The sequence below is a fragment of the Haliotis cracherodii genome, unplaced genomic scaffold (genome assembly GCF_022045235.1).
Source record: "Haliotis cracherodii isolate W230 unplaced genomic scaffold, xgHalCrac1.p SCAF_14, whole genome shotgun sequence".
Classification (NCBI taxonomy): Eukaryota; Metazoa; Mollusca; class Gastropoda; order Lepetellida; family Haliotidae; genus Haliotis; species Haliotis cracherodii.
Window position 1 is genome coordinate 35,707,665 of NW_027266269.1, and position 18,135 is coordinate 35,725,799.

At 40.5% G+C, this 18,135-nt stretch overlaps 1 protein-coding gene across 2 annotated transcripts in view; it reads left to right on the forward strand.

Moving 5' to 3' along the window:
- Positions 1 to 1,546: 1,546 nt before the first annotated feature.
- Positions 1,547 to 18,135, forward strand: part of LOC139461219 (CDC42 small effector protein 2-like) — a 37,089-nt gene continuing 20,500 nt past the window's right edge. For both annotated transcript variants that reach the window (XM_071242825.1, XM_071242826.1), the window contains exon 1: positions 1,547 to 1,653. The gene's annotated coding sequence lies outside the window, so the exon portion shown is untranslated. The remainder of the gene's footprint in view (positions 1,654 to 18,135) is intronic.

Sequence of the window (18,135 nt, forward strand, 5' to 3'; positions counted from 1 at the left end):
CAAAACAGAACGACAAGCGTAATTAATCAGTTATTGTGTCTGGCGGTGTCTTCGTGGTCCCTGTGACCACATCAATCAGCAGCAACAACAACAAATTCTTATGTTTTGTGTACCGATCGTTGACATTGTGTCTGGCGGTGTCTTCATGATCCCTGTGACCACATCAATCAGCAGCAACAACAACAAATTCTTATGTTTTTGTGTACCGATCGTTGACATTTTCCAACTGACACTTTTTAGTTCTGTTCTATGGTTTTGTTTGTTTGTTGTTTAACGCCGCACTCAACAATATTCCAGCTATATGTCGGTGGTCTTAATAATCGAGTCCGGACAGTCCAGTGATTGACATCATGAGCATCGATCCACACAATTGGGACTGATGTCATGCACCAACCAAGTCAGCGAGCCTGACCACCCGATCCCGTTAGTCGCCTCTTATGACAAGCATTGGTTCCATGACGGTCTGGTATAACTGAACAGTGTTTCACAAGTATTGATCACTTCTTTTGGCCATGAACAATGAATTTAACTTACAACGTTTGATTGTGATTTTTGTGCAAATCTTTATATATTTGTGGTAAATAAAAAAAACCGCCCATGTTTAACCTTTTGAGGATATATGAATCTAACTTTTGATGTGATTTGTTTGGTTATTGTATAGCATTCATAATTTGTTCGATTATTCTTCAATGCTTTAAATACCATTCATAAACTAATGCTGGCTTCATATTTCCAACCCAATGAGATACCACGCCGCAGTTTAACACTACTCAGACACAGCATACTGACTCCGAGCCGACCAGTTCTTGTTTTATATTAATGCCGAGAGCCAGGCAGGGTAACAACAAGTACCGCCTTTTAGCGTATTTTGGTATGGTGAGATCAAGCGATATCTACATTGGATCTACATTGTAGATATCGCTGCAATGAAATTGCATCACTATGCTTTGCATTGTTACTACATTGCTTACCATGACATCACAATCAAATGACATCGCTAATGGCCCTTCGACTGCCTATTACTGTTTACAAACTGAAAAAGTTGGAAGAATGATGTTGGATGATAAATAAAATCTCATGTCTTTTGATATATCAAATAGTTATCATCCAAAACTGGCTCCCACAGGAGATATCGCTTGGATTAGACCAAGCGATATCTACACTGTAGATATCGCTGCAATGAAATAACATCACAATGCTTTACAGACCAGTGTGACGTCACTGGTTACCATGACGTCACAATCAAATGACATCACTAATGGCTCTGCTACTGAAGCTGTTAGCAATACTTTTTACACTGAAGACACTGCTAATTACTGTCTACAAATTGAAAAAGTCGGAAGAATGATGTTCGTTGATAAATAAAATCTCCTCCTCGTGTCTTTTGATATCAAATATATCAACTCGTGTTGACATATTTGATATCAAAAGACACTCGAATGAGATTCTCTATTTCCACTACGATCCATATTTTACATTTACCCAGCGTCTCGTGTATAGCGAGAGTTATCAGCGCTATTCAGCGCTATTCACCGCTGCTGTCATTTCCGGGTTGGGTCACGGAAATCTGTCATGAGTATGGCTGAGCGTTGTGTACAACCATAACCTTTATATAACTGCATTTTACTCCGACAGGAGACAATTATCGATAAGGTAAGTTGAGCAAGTTTTTTGTACTATTTGCTAAAGTACTTTTCACTTTTCGATTTCAAGAAACCGCATATGTATGTGGGGAAACCGATCATAGGTCGCCATTTTCGGAAGTAAGCTCAATGCGACTTGACTGACTGCGAGGAAAGGGCTTGGCAACTCGCGAGGTTAAAATAAATGTGTGAAATCTAATCATCAATCTGGAATAAGCTGTATTCAGCTTTTGTTGGTTCCGTGTTGCATTGTAGAAGGATGGAAGAAAATGACAATACTAAATATTTTTTTGGGTGTGTAGGAATTCCAAGATATATTCAGGTATCCAATTACACAGAACGGTTTTTTTCGATTCATGTGTGATAAGAGTGATAGGTCCTGTGTTGTGGTCTCACAGGTTCTTTTTGTTAATGTCTGTCGATGATTGCATTAACATATCTGCACCGAAAATGTCGGGACGGATTCGTCATGATTGTGTCATCCGATTCCGTTTGTACACATGTTCCAGCGACAAGCACTATTATTCCTTATATCAGGGTATTATGAACTAATATACAGAATCATCGTTAGTTGTGATTTTGCTAGAGTCAAATGGCATGAGGAAATTTTTTATGATTGTAGGAACTTTTTGAGTTTTGACAGGACATTCTTTTACCAGTATAACCACACAAAATATGAAAAAAAAGAACATTTTGGTTGGTTGGTTTGTTGTTTAACGCCGCACTCAGCAATATTCCAGCTATATGACGGCGGTCTGTAAATAATCGAGTCTGGACCAGATAATCCAGTGATTAATATCATGAGCATCAATCCACGCAATAGGTATTGATGACATGCATCAACCAAGTCAGCGAGCCTGACCAACCGATCCCGTTAGTCGCTTTTTACGGCAAGCATAGTCACCTTTTATGGCAAGCATGGGTTGCTGAAGACCTATTCTACCCCGGATTCTTCACAGGTCAGAACATTTTGGATGACAGTGATTCTGTGTCCTGTAGCTGAAACTGAACATTCTGCTATTTACTCTTGTGATTCAGATTCATTTTCAACCAAATGTGAAGAACATCCTTAACTATGTTAACATGTTTATATATTATGGCAAATTATCCTATCACATTGCCTATTACAATCAATTCACTTGTCATGCTTGTAGTCCCTGTGTTGGGAAGCAGGAGTGGGGTGTGTGCCTTGAGGCCTGTGGTATTTTGATAAAGGCCTCTTTAAAGGGCAACAATACTCCAACTCTCAGTCGTCACTTATTTAGTCCACGCTATCCCCAGATATGCTATCAAGCGCAGAACACAAGTCAAACCATTTGTGGTTATAGTCCGTAATAAGCACATTTTAATTCTGCAAAGAAAAAAGCCATCAATATTTCCATACTTTCAAAGTTGGAGTGTTGTTGCCGTTTAAAGTTGACTTTTAGATTTATGATAGGGAGCCCATACTTTTTGTCCCCAGGCATTGGGTGAAACAGGGAACTTAGTATAAGATTTCCTCCAACTGTCCATATGTCCCATAGCTGTTGTTAGAGAATGGAGAAGTAAAGATCATCTTCATGGAATCCGTTCTAATTTAGTGCATTTGCAGACCCTAGTTGATAATGATGACCTTGACATAGGTTTCAAGGTCAAGGGAAAGCATTTGACTGATTTTCTGTTAGTGTTAGCATGATATCATCAGAACCTTTTCATGGCTTCAGTTCAAATTTGGTGCCAAGGTGTCTTAAGGGTGTTTGCAGACCAAATTGATAATGATGACCTTGACCTTATTTCAAGGTCATAGACACATGTTGGTCAATTTGCGGTTTGCTAACATCACAGACAACTTCCTCGACTGGGTGACGTTATCACAATAATGTATTTGTTCTGTAAGTAAAAGGCTTTGAAACTAATGGATTATTGTAATTGGAGCTAGTTGTTTATTCCTGATGATGATGATGTATTTGTTCTGTAAGTAAAGGGTTTTGAAACAAATGGATTATTGTAATTGGAGCTAGTTGTTTATTCCTGATGATGATGATGTATTTGTTCTGTAAGTAAAGGGTTTTGAAACAAATGGATTATTGTAATTGGAGCTAGTTGTTCATTCCTGATGATGATGATGTATTTGTTCTGTAAGTAAAGGGCCTTGAAACAAATGGATTATTGTAATTGGAGCTAGTTGTTTATTCCTGATGATGATGATGATGATGATGATGATGATGATGATGATGATGTATTTGTTCTGTAAGTAATGGGCTTTGAAATTAATGGATTATTGTAATTGGAGCTAGTTGTTTATTCCTGATGATGATGATGATGATGATGATGATGATGAATATTTTGCTTAGCTCTTGTGTTATCTCACAGCAGAAAACAAAAATGCATTTATCAGTTCATTTTTAGATGGGGTATTACCTTGGCTAGTATTGATCTTTAGCAACCCATGCTTGTCGTAATAGGTTCCTAATCAGATTTCTGTCTTGGTTGTCATTATATCCCAGTTGTGTGGATTGATGCTCATGATGTCAATCACTGGGTTGTCTGGTCCAGACTCGATTATTTAGATAGGGCTGTCATACAGCAATGAATGGCATATTGCTTGGTGCAGTGTTTAACAACCAACCAAGTGGGTTATCCAAATGATAAAAGTGCTGAACATTTCTGATTTAAATTATGTGTTCAGTGGTGACTAGGTACAGTTTTATTGGTATTACTACATACCGTATCCATCATAGACGACCCGTGAAGATCCAGGGTAAAATAGGTCTTCAGCAACCAAGGTGACTATGCTTGTCGTAAAAGGCGACTAACAGGATTGGGTGGTCAGACTCGCTGACTTGGTCGAAGCATCGATCCCAATTGCGTGGATTGATGCTCATGATATTAATCTCTGGATTATCTGGTCCAGACTCGATTCTTTGAAGACCGCCATCATATAGCTGGAATATTGCTGAGTGCGGCGTAAAACAACAAACCAGCCAACCAAATCCATCACAGACCAAAATATTATTTCTTTCATTAAACATGTACAATATATCAAGTGGACGGTACTAGTACAGAGGAATACTTTCCATCGTAACAAAGTATTTTATCCTGTTTGTCTCAGTGGATCTGGCCACAGTAGTGACAAAAAGTAATGTTTTTAACATTAAGGGAAAGTTTGTATTTTAAAAAAATCTCTTACTTTATAGAACAGACAAAGTAGTGCTTATTTGTGTTGAGTCAAACTTGCTGAGTCTGCCAGTTTCATGAGCCTAATAGTTTGTAGTATATATATATGTACATGTATACATACACTGCTTACACTTCACTTAATGAAGGAGCAATGTTGAATCATTATGATGAAGTAGGTCCTTGGTCCTCTTCAGGAAAGTAGTAGGACTTGAGTTGTACTATTCCCCTTACAACAAATGCGATCTTTTTTTCCATACCATTTGGTTACTGCATGTCATCGTATCCCAATTGGTTAGATCAATGCTCAGACCCGTGAAGAGCTGGAGTAGAATACATCTTTAGCAACCATGCTTGTCGTAAAAGGCAACTATGCTTGTTTTAAGAGGCAATTAATGGCATAGAGTGAGCAGGTTCGCTGTCTTGGTTGATGTATGCCATCGCATCCCAATCGGTTATGAGTGATCGTGCAGTGGTTTTGAATTAGTACAAGTGCAAATGCCTTCATCTTTGTCATGTTAATTCTATTTGTAATGAACAGGAAGCAAATGGAAGGACTTCCACATCACTGTTGCTGGCAGCCTCAGCCTCAGACAAATTTTATATTATTCATTTCATGGCCCGTCGCCCCAAAATGAAAAGCAGCCGGAAAAGAAATAAATTTAACATAAAAATAATTATTTTTATTGGGTCTCCCATTTGTAATATAATATCATGAATAATCTCAATGAAAAATGTTATACATAAATTCCATGTCTACATCACTCAAGGAGCCAGTGGTGGTTTTAACTCCACTGCAGAATGATTTTCATGTAAATAAATAAATGACTGACTTGACAATTTATTTTTATTTTAATTTCGACTGACCTTGTGTGGAAAGGCTGTAATAAATCCTTGAAACTCTCTGTGATGTACATTCGACAAATGAACTAGTTTACAGAAAAAAAGCAGTTGTTAAATTATAGTTATAATATATAATAAAAAAGAGCCCACAGACTTCCTTCATTTTCCTGAAAACTGCAGTAATCTAGACTTGCCAAATATTATATTCTTGCATGGGTTGTATTGGATATATTTGTGTCAGGGTCTGTGTGACAGACTAATTCGACTACTAGAGCAGCAGCTCCATGGAAGTCCAGGACTCTATTAATAATGTTAATGTCACTGCATATCTATATACAACAGAATCAGTTTGGTGGTTGTGGGGTAGCTTAATGGTTAGAGCTTTCGCTTATCAAGCTGAAGGCCTGGGTTCGACTCCCGACATGGGTACAATATGTGAAGCCTAATTGCTGGAATATTGCAAAAAATGGTGTAAAACCATACTCACTCAATCTCAGCCACTCCCTCACTCGATCACCCAAACTTGTGTAAATCTCGTTGTCAGGCCCCGGACCTTGATTATGTGTATGTCATCGTAACCTGATTGCGTGGATTGTTTCTTGTCCATCTAGTCACTGATTTCCTGCAGTGATATTGCTGGAATATTACTATTGTGGAGTAAAACCATAATCAATCTCTCACTTAGTGGAGGTTGGCACCTTTTAAAGAGGCCCGACACCTATTTGAGGAAATACGGTATGTTCTGTGCGGAGTCCTAGTTTGAGTAGGGCGTCATGCGGCGGCCATCTTGGAGAAGTTCCACAGCACTGCATGTTCGACTTAATCAAGTCCTGAGACTTGTCTGATTGTGTTTGACTTGATCAAGTCCTGAGACTTGTCTGATTGTGTTTGACTTGATCAAGTCCTGACACTTGTCTGATTGTGTTTGACTTAATCTAGTCCTGAGACTTGTCTGATTGTGTTTGACTTGATCAAGTCCTGAGACTTGTCTGATTGTGTTTGACTTGATCAAGTCCTGACACTTGTCTGATTGTGTTTGACTTAATCTAGTCCTGAGACTTGTCTGATTGTGTTTGACTTGATCAAGTCCTGAGACTTGTCTGATTGTGTTTGACTTAATCTAGCCCTGAGACTTGTCTGATTGTGTTTGACTTAATCTAGCCCTGAGACTTGTCTGATTGTGTTTGACTTGATCAAGTCCTGAGACTTGTCTGATTGTGTTTGACTTAATCTAGTCCTGAGACTTGTCTGAATGTGTTTGACTTAATCAAGTCCTGAGACTTGTCTGAATGTGTTTGACTTAATCAAGTCCTGAGACTTGTCTGAATGTGTTTGACTTAATCAAGTCCTGAGACTTGTCTGATGATGTTTGACTGTGTCCCAATGGAGGTAATCTTTGTGAAAAAAACAAAAACAATACTCACTCACTCCTCACTCAGTTGTACATGCTGACCTAAAGTTTGATGGAAGGTGACAGATTTTCCCGACAGATTTATGGCAGATCAATAATGACTGATAACAGCAGCTAATAACAGTTGCACATATCTAGCGCCAGAGGCAGTGGCATGGTAAAGTGTCAGTGTTCGTAGAATCGCTGATCCGTGACGATCATACCCTCGGGTTGTTATAGTCAGCAGATTATAGATGAACTCAACGACTTCCTATATGTAGCAATTGACTTGTTATCACAGCTTAAGAGATTAAGGTAATGGATTAACATTCATTCCGGAGTTGGTCAGAGCCTTTTTGATGTACATAGCCGCTTGTATGCACATAGCCTCTTGGATGCACATAGCCTCTTGGGTGTACAAGCCATGAGGAGCACAACTCTGTCTATCTTCACTCCCTCATCCCATCTCCTTAACCCCCCCCCACACTCTCCCCCCTATGGCACTCTATCTCCATCTCCTCAAACCTCTCTCTTTCTCTCTCTCTTTCCTCTCCCAACTTCTAACCCCTACCCCATCTCATTAAAGCTCCTCCCTCTCTCTCTCACTCTCTTTTTCTCCCTGCATCTTTACACCAATGCACCCCCCCCTCAATCTCTCTGTCCATCTCCTCAAACCTCTCTCTTTCTCTCTCTCTCTTTCCTCTCCCAACTTCTGACCCCTACCCCATCTCCTTAAACCTCCTCCCTCTCTCTCTCTCTCTCTCTCTCTCTCTCTCTCTCTCTCCCTGCATCTTTACACCAATGCACCCCCCTCTCTCTCAATCTCTCTCTCCATCTCCTCAAACCTCTCTCTTTCTCTCTCTCTTTCCTCTCCCAACTTCTAACCCCTACCCCATCTCCTTAAACCTCCTCCCTCTCTCTCTCTCTCTTTCTCCCTGCATCTTTACACCAATGCACCCCCCTCTCTCTCAATCTCTCTCTCCATCTCCTCAAACCTCTCTCTTTCTCTCTCTCTCTTTCCTCTCCCAACTTCTAACCCCTACCCCATATCCTTAAACCTCCTCCCTCTCTCTCTCTCTCTCTCTCTCTCTCTCTCTCTCTCTCTCTCTCTCTCTGCATCTTTACACCAATGCCCCCCCCCCCCCCCCCCCCCATCTCCCTAAGCCTCCCTGCCCTCCCTCTTCAGGTTCTTCACGCCCCGTGACACACTGTCACAGGGAGCAGGGAGTCATGTGCTACTGCGTCATAAATCCTGTGACTTCTACATATCTGCAAGTGTACACACATGTGACCTGGCTACATCGCTGTGTAATCTTCCACTATGTCCCTGCTTGGAGGGAGACATTTCCTTGTTTCAGACACCCACACTAACAAGCACATGTTTTGCCCTCGCATGTTTTGAGATTCCTTGGTGATACTGCATCCTGATGTACCAAATGAACGGAACACGACAAACATAACATGATTTTGCAGTTTCATATTATTAAAATAATTTTGACATGATAACATCCACGTTAAAAGAATAGGTTGGGCAATTACCATAGTCATGCTAAAATAAACTGAGAAATATTACACAGTAAATATCTTATTCTTTTATTTTTCAGTTACCATAGTAACCATGTCATAATATATTTATCATTTATAGGCAACCTTTAATTGTTGGACTTTTGAGGAACTCAACTTTGTTTTCTCAACATTTGCTTGAATACAGATAGCATATGCCATTCAAAAGAAGTTAAAGAACACCCGATTTATTCATAGGACTATAGTTACGTAGTATATATATATATATGTAGGACTCAGAGCTATGGCAGGACTCTGATCCTTGTGAGACTCGTGGATCTATTTCAGATTCCATGAATAGAGCAGATATTAATAATTGGCAATTTTCTATAGTGCTTAACCCCATAGATTCATATATAGTGGTATGCTTGTTGTAAGAGTCGACTTGTTGTAACGAGATCGGGTGGTCAGGCTTCTGACTTGGTTGATGATGCATGTCATATCCAAATTGCATGGATCGATGCTCATGATGTCAATCACTGAATTGCCTGGGCCAGACTGGATTATTTACAGACCGCCGTCATACAGCTGGAATATCGCTGAATGCAGCGATAAAATACAAACAAACAAAATTATATACAGTGACAGACTTTTGATGATCCAGGTTGTGATTTCTCTGGATTATTTTTATCATTTCCCCTTGAAACAGCATCGTCTGTGCATGGATTGCATATCGGTAATTTTCGTAAAACGTTCCCCGAAGTTTCATTTTAGAAATAATGTTCTAAGACATTCCGCACCATCCTTTTGTTTGCCAGAGTTGATAAAATCCTGCATATTTTCACACTTCCCAAACTCAGATTCAGAGCCTTTACACAAGTAACCTCTTTGATTTTTGAAATATCATTCCAAGATGATTCGGCTTTAGGGTCTTTCAATACTGGTTTCGACCTGTGAAGATTCCGGGGTAGAATAGGCCTTCAGCAACCCATGCTTGCCGTAAAAGGTGACTATGCTTGTCGTAAAAGGCGACTAACGCGATCGGGTGGTCAGGCTCGCTGACTTGGTTGATGCATGTCATCGATCCCAATTGCGGGGATCGATGCTCATGATGTCAATCACTGGATTGTCTGGAATATTGCTGAGTGCGGCGTTAAACAACAAACCAAACAATGATACTGGTTGCTTCCTCTGCCGGCATGAATCTGTCATACGAAAACCTTTTAATTTGGTGACCGGCGCCATCGTTGCAACTGATTGCTGTGTCTATCAGTAATAGACATAAAACTTACATGATGACATCATAGGCAATGAGTTGGGATGTCATGTCAAGCACGACGTCATGTAACAGTAGAATTATTGTCCGTTTGCGGATATGACATTATTGCTAACATGACGTCATATAACAATGAGAATCTGCCACGGATCTTAGAGTACGCCATGGATTAGAGTCCTTCCATAGATCTGAGTCCTACAAATACAAGTAGGATTTCTGAGTGTGTCGTCAAATGACAAATAAAAACTATCTATATGGAATGGATCCAAGAGCTAGTGTAGGTTTACTGAAATGTGAGACCTGATGATATAGAGGATAGAGCAACTGCAGCCACAACATGCTCAAGTGCTGCTACAATCTGCACATCTGACTGACGAGTTTGACTTTCTATATAGTGAGGGCGGTCGGGTAGCCTAGTGGTTAAAGCGTTCGCTCGTCACGCCGAAGACCCGGGTTCGGTTCCCGACATGGGTACAATGTGTGAAGCCCATTTCTGGTGTCCCACGCCGTGATATTGCTGGAATAGTGCTAAAAACGGCGTAAAACCATACTCACTCACTCACTTCTATATAGTGAGCTGTGATATGTAAATATTCGTCTTCCATCTCAAAAAGAATATGACACAATTTACTAAAAAAAAGAGACTTTTCTTGAACAGTATCCGAAAAGATAATCATGATCAATGATTGATTTGTTTTATTTCCGACCAAGGAATCCATCATGAAATATCAAATAGATTATTTATCACTTAAATGTTCATTATAATGAATGAGTGGGTATATTAAATTTGATGATCACGTGTATAAAAATTGTTTCCGTGCTAATTTTGATCCCTGACTAAAGACTGTATTGATAATGCCTTCTCTCCTTTCCAATACGGACATGGAAATTAGAATGTATAGATAAATTGTATAGAAACTCCTGTTTCACAAATCTCAGCCTGCCTCTCGCATCTACTGACTTGTGAGGACACATACAGGTGTATTTACCTTGATGTTTTACCTTAACGAGCGAGAGGAGACAGTAGCAAAAGCTACAGGTATTGTTGGTGTTGGACACACACCTGTCCTGTCATGTTTGTACAGAGTCGGTTTGACAACACAGAACATGCTCACAGCACGACCCTGCCTGCTGTATCTAAACTCCATGTGTTTTAATTGATATTGATGTTCTACTGTGGGGATTCCTGGTTAGGGCAGGCCCTTGTATGCTTGTGGCACAATGTGACTTGATGGATCGGATGGTCGGGCCATGTGACTAGTGGATGTTCCGGGTTAGAACAGATTGCCTTGTATGCTTGTGGTATGAGGTGACTTAATAGATCGGATGGTCAGGCCATGTGACTAGTGGATATTCTGGGTTAGAACAGATTCCTCTGTATGCTTGTGGCACAAGGTGACTTAATGGATCGGATGGTAAGGCCATGTGACTAGTGGATGTTCCGGGTTAGAACAGATTGCCTTGTATGCTTGTGGTATGAGGCGACTTAATGGATCGGATGGTCAGACCATGTGATTAGTGGATATTCTGGGTTAGAACAGATTGCCTTGTATGCTTGTGGTATGAGGCGACTTAATAGATCGGATGGTCAGGCCATGTGACTAGTGGATATTCTGGGTTAGAACAGATTCCTCTGTATGCTTGTGGCACAAGGTGACTTAATGGATCGGATGGTCAGACCATGTGACTTGTGGATATTCCGGGTTAGAACAGATTGCCTTGTATGCTTGTGGCACAAGGTGACTTAATGGATCAGATGGTAAGGCCATGTGACTAGTGGATATTCTGGGTTAGAACAGATTGTCTTGTATGCTTGTGGCACAAGGTGACTTAATGGATCGGATGGTCAGGCCATGTGACTAGTGGATATTCTGGGTTAGAACAGATAGCCTTGTATGCTTGTGGTATGACGTGACTTAATGGATTGGATGGTCAGACCATGTGAATAGTGGATATTCTGGGTAAGAATAGATTGCCTTGTATGCTTGTGGTATGAGGCGACTTAATGGATCTGGGACCCATGAAGATCCGGGGTAGCATAGGTCTTCAGCAACTCAGGCTTGCCATAACAGGTGTCATGGTTGATGCATGTCATCGATCCCAATTGCACGGATCAAATCTTATGATTTCAATCACTGGATTGTCTGGTCCAGACTCGATTACTTACAGACAGCTGTCATATAGCTGGAATATTGCTGAGTGCGGCGTTAAACAACAACAGCAACAACAAAAGATTATTTATAAAAATAATGGATCGGGAGGTCAGGCCATGTGCCTTATGGGGATTCCGGTTAAAAAAATAGGTTCCCAGAAACCTATGCTTGTGATATGAGGTTTCCTAAAAGATCGGGTGGTCGGACTTTTGGAGATTCCTGATTAGACTCTGCGACTTCATCGGCCTTTGAAACGCATGCTGACCTGCCACTTAATTGTGAAGAGGACAAATATACATTCACTGATGCTAGTCCTCATCAACTAGTAACTTGACGGCTATAATTCTTAACCAGTTCTCTATGCTTCAGTTTTGCTACAAATTGGAACTGAAAAAAATGTAAACATTGTAAGCATTTGTGGTTCTTTCAAGCAGGACTAGATTCAAACAGTTCCATTAGGTACACATGTAATCCACATTTAACATGAATCAAGAACCAAAATGTTAACGGCAATGAGGGATTGTCTCAATGTTGTTAAATGCCAGTAAGCATATTCATGGTATTTCCAAGCGACAAGTAACTAACTGAGGCGGGACCCTTGAGATAAACCATGGTCAGAAGGTATGGACAACGTCTGATACATCGAGGCACGATGACATGTAGCCGGCCCAGTCACCGAACCTGACCACTTGACGCATTTTAGTCGACCTACAAGACAAACGGGTTACTGGAAAACTGTTTGAACCAAGTGTGGATGTGGATCAGACACTTGAACTTGAAAAATCTAAAACAAATATATTTTAAATTCACAAGAGCAGTATACATTATAATGTAATATGTGCAAAAAATAACATGTGACAGTTTTTACATGTAGAGTGTTATAATGAGGGGGATGTTGTCAGGATGTCATTAGTGTTATAGTGAGGGATGAGACTGGGATGTAAGTGGACAATCAACCATGTTGAAAACAGGAAGTTACCTAGTTGCTAACTTGTCACTGAGTGGGCCCACAGTGGCAAGGGGGCCATCTCATGGAGCAAATCTGCATTTTCTTCATGTTCATTTCTGGCATGTGACACTTGAACATGTTAAACGTGTCTTGTCCTCTCCATCGTTATGTTTCACAACATGTGTTGGTTATGCCTTTTATTAAGATTAATTCTCACGTATACCATGTCTACATAACCCACTATTACATCGGTGCCACAAATCCATCAGTCTTCACACAAGAAAATCTTTAGATTTCTCCCCAGAAGTCATGTTTATGATTGACTATTATTCACAAGAAGGGGACCAAGTCATAAAGCAATTCTACATTTATTATCAGTGTGTGACCTAGTTTTTAAACAGCACCAGTTGGGTCAGCTCACTGTTTTTTACCCGCCAGTTTCAGAGTCAAATAGCCATTTTTAACCCTGCCAAACACTGAAAGTACGATATTTGGTAGGGAAGAGAGGAAATTTATTTCCAGTTTCAACAATGTTCAACAATACGTCCCAGTCATGTCAGAAATCAGTCACTAGAAATCTACTGGGCATTTTTCTTATTTTCTGTCTCTGTTGGTTTTCTCTTCCACTGTTTGAATTCTTTTACTCCCATCTTGTACAGCTTGTATTCCTGCATACACGCACACATGAACACCCCCACCCCACACACCACACGCACACCACAAGCTCAACACACACAGACCACACACATCACATGCACATCACGTGCACACAACACACACCACACACATATCACATATTATCCCCCCCACACCCCAACACACACACCCCACAAGCACACCACATGCACACCACAAGCTCAACACACACAGACCACACACATCACATGCACATCACGTGCACACAACACACACCACACACATATCACATATTATCCCCCCCACACCCCAACACACACACATCACAAGCACACCACATGCACACCACACACAACACACACATGCACATCACATGCACACAACACACACAGACCACCCACACACACACACACACCCACAGACAAAGACACCAAACTCTCTCTCTCTCAACACACACTCAACACACACACACACACAACTCTCTTTCTTTCTCTCTCAACACACACTCAACACACACACACACACACGCACCCACAACCCCCCCCCCACACACACACAACACCCCCCCCACACACACACAAAGACACTCAACTCTCTCTCTCTCTCTCTCTCTCTCTCCCTCTCTCTCTCTCCTCTCTCTCTCTCTCTTCTCTCTCTCCTCTCTCTCTCTCTCTCTCTCTCTCCTCTCTCTCAACACACACTCATCACACACACACACACACACACACACACACACACACACACACACACACACGCACGTCGCTATATAAGTGCAATAATCTTGGACGTGACGTTAAACCCCATTTCAGGACTAGCATCAGTGGATGTATATTTGTCCTCAGCACTATTAAGTGGCGGGTCAGCATGAGTTTCAAAGGCCAATGAAGTCGCGGAGTCTAAACAGGAATCTCCACAAGTCCGACCGCCCGATCTTTTAGGAAACCTCATATGACAAGCGTAGCTTTCTGGGGACCTATTTTTTTAACCAGAATCCCCATAATTGATTTTACCAGTCAGGGTGGCCTCTTTGGGATGTGGATTTTCAATTCCTACTGCAGGACCCGGTTTTTCGCGTGCGTCGGCAAAGTCACTGAAGCGCGTGTAAAAGGACTTTGAATATCCTGTGTATTGGTGTCACTTCACCATTAGCGCTTGGTTGATTCCCGGCCTTCATACCACCAGGAGGCTCGTTTAGGCGTCCGCGGCCTGTGCGGCTAGTGGGTGAATTACATGGGAAGACGTGTGTGTACTTGAATGTGTGTGATTTAAAATTGACGTGTTGCACTATCAGGATTGTTTGAAAATTATTACGTGAACTTCACGAGTTTAGTGGTTTATCTATTCATCATAGCACACAATGAATGGTCTACGATTTTAATATGACATTCAGTTGAAAATTCAGTTGATGTATTTCCTATATCAATTAGCCGTATTTTCTTGAGTATGGTGCGCACCCCCCTCTAGGGCATTCAGTATTTTGGGGGGAAAAAATCGAATGCCAAGTGCAGAAAAAAATAACACCGTAGATCTACCCCTTCAGCGAATTCCGGTAAACGAACGGGTGATGAGAAACTTGGTCAGTACAAATTCGAAATTTGAGATAAAAAATCACCAGACATGTTTATTTACCGTTTAAATTGGATTTTGTGTTCTGCCAGGCGTTGTTTTACATCCAGGGATTAAGATTACCTTGTGTATTTTCTCGTAAACTAAGCCGGACACAGCAATCAGCTGTACACACGTATTCTTGGAATCTACCGGTGATTCGGTCAAGACACACCCAATGATATATAACTTTACGGTATTTTAATGCAAGGATCGGCAAAAATTGTATCTGAAAATATTTTTTATCAGGAATAAAATATCCCAATATCTTGTTAATTTAGTTGCGGCTTTTACTAAACATATTTTAAATAATAATATCCCTTAGCGAAGCAGCTGATCGCTATTGCCGGGTAATTCTTTTTCACATGGAACCAGTCTGACCCACCGTCAAGGCTCTCGCGCACGTGATCGCCTGGACTACGCGTTGACATAGAATCGTCAAACTGTAACAAATGTGACTTTTAACTAGTCAAAGTATGGCATTTATGATATATGTATCCATTCTCTGTCAATTAATGTTCGTTTCAAGGCATCAATAGCGGTAATCTGACCGTGGTTGCTGTTAATAAAGGTGAGTTGCGCGATCTTCCGCTCGCTTCACACACGATTTTGCGATTTACCACCATGGTAAAAATTTAAACTTTGAGGCATGTTATATATATGTGATACATCTGTTATGAGACGGCCCCTCGTTTCAAGCCATATGAGAATGAGGTATGCAGGTTGTTGACTATGTGTCTGTGACATTCTAATGTCATGCATTATGGCCGTAATTCAATGGGGAGGAGGAAGGAATAGCACTTAATGGGTCTTCTTTGTTAATTTGCTGCACACTACTGTCGCATACAACTGTTTGCACTGTGGTTTAGTGAGTTTAAACATCTATGTTCCTGGCAGTTGTTTAATACTTGTTTGACACATTCATCATGTTCATGACAATAAATTTTCCTTTTTGTAGCCTTATGAGGATTTTGTTTCAAAGAAACCATTGAGGGAAACCCATTACCTGATTATTACAATACAAATTCCGTCAGTCATCATGGATGTTTTACGAAGTTTGTCGCCCAAGTTTGTCACCCAAGTTTGTCACCCAAGTTTGTCCCGATCTCCAGTAATTTAGGTATTGACCTTGCCAGAGCTCTAGAAAGCTGCATATAAAATATTCCAAATAAGTCTCCTTTACCAATTCCTGTTGAGTGCAAACAAGCATGGATTTAGAAACAAATAAAAACCAGTTCTTGTGAATACCCTACCTCTATTACATCAAAGCCTTGAATCAAATTTGACCATCATCACACTATAAAATCTTAAAATTTTCAACAGAAGTCCTCTTCACTGTCAACAATCCATAATCAGGTGTGCAGGAAAGTAGTATCTACATGGCGTCTTGCATTCAAATAAGCAAGAAAAAATGACCTGTATTTCTTTTCAGATCTTTATTTACAGGAACTATACTGCTGGGAATAATGCCGAAAAACACACGTCTCGCTACACACTTGGAACATTCCCAAGGCAAGGGAGTTAACTGACTATAAAAGTCCAGTTTCCACCCTTGCCGAACTAGGCTGGAATTATGGAGTTACATTTTGGTTGGACTTATGAGTCTATGCAAAGTCCAATCAAAATGCGTAATGAAATCAACATCCGGGTCGTAAACTGCAGTGCAGATAAATTGCAGTCAATTGAAGGATTTGCAATGCATGTGTACTGTCAACACTGCATCAACAAATATTTTCCAAATCTTTTCATGTTTTTAATCAAAGTGCTCACGTTATTTGATTCACTTTGCAAAGTAAGACCCTTTATTTACAATATAGATTTTGATTATCTATCAGATTGTCTTGACTGGGCAGCATTTTGTTTCGGCGGCAAATTTGTCATATTTGGTGACTCAAATGTTGTAAAACAATGTGCTAGTTGCCTGAATAAATGGATGGACACCAAGCACTGCTTTGAAGCCAATAAGGAAATAATATCAGCATTGCATTGAACAAAAATGTCAGACACTTGAAGCATGTGAGCTGTGTTTAATCCATGAGATTCAACTCAAGGAAATTATTCTCAGCTGACAATGTAATGATTTTCCTCCTGATAATTATGCATTATAATCAGCCCTACCTTAAAATCAGGTTATACGTCGGCAAGGTATGGGATATGGTGTAATATTATTGTAAATTTGAAATTGAGTTGCCATAGCTTCATAGTAATGAACGCTGTGCGTTCGGTTCCAAATTCAATTTAGTGCAGTTTAATCTACAGGTAACCTAGCTCTACATTGAAAACAGAGTACCATATTCCGCGTAATAAGCGCCCAGGGCGCTCTCAAAATTAGAAATAGGGGGCTCTTTATTAGAATATTATTTTGGTGAAAAAAAAACAGAGTTGAAAGATAAATTTCGTGGTTTATCCTGACAGCCTGAAATGTTTATATACGACAGATATATTTTTCCAGAATTTAATTGCCCCATAATTAAGTGTGCATATAACACACGAGTGCATATTATACACAAATAAATAGGTCTTGTGTACATTGATTAATCAGAAGGGGTGCTAACTGGGATTGTTCACCAGCCACTATATTAGCAAATTTTGCCGTGAGTGCTTATAAGAGCGTGGTGTTTATTACGTCGAATACGGTATGTATATCTCCTTACTGTATGGTTAAAAAACATGAAACTGTGAAAGGACACTTTGAAGTCAAAAGAACTTAAAGATATTACTATCGTTAATCGACCCGTCAAAATCCGGGGTAGAAGAGTTCTTCAGCAACCCATGCCTGCCTTAAAAGGCGACTATGCTCGCTGACTTGGTTGATGCATATCATCGATCCCAATTGCGTGGATCGATGCTCATATCAATCACTGGATTGTCAGGTCTCGACTTTATCATTTACAGACTGTCATCATACACCTGGAACACCAAACAAACAATTCTTTGGTGTCCTCTCTACCAGCCCCCACCCCCCCCCCCCCCACCCCCAC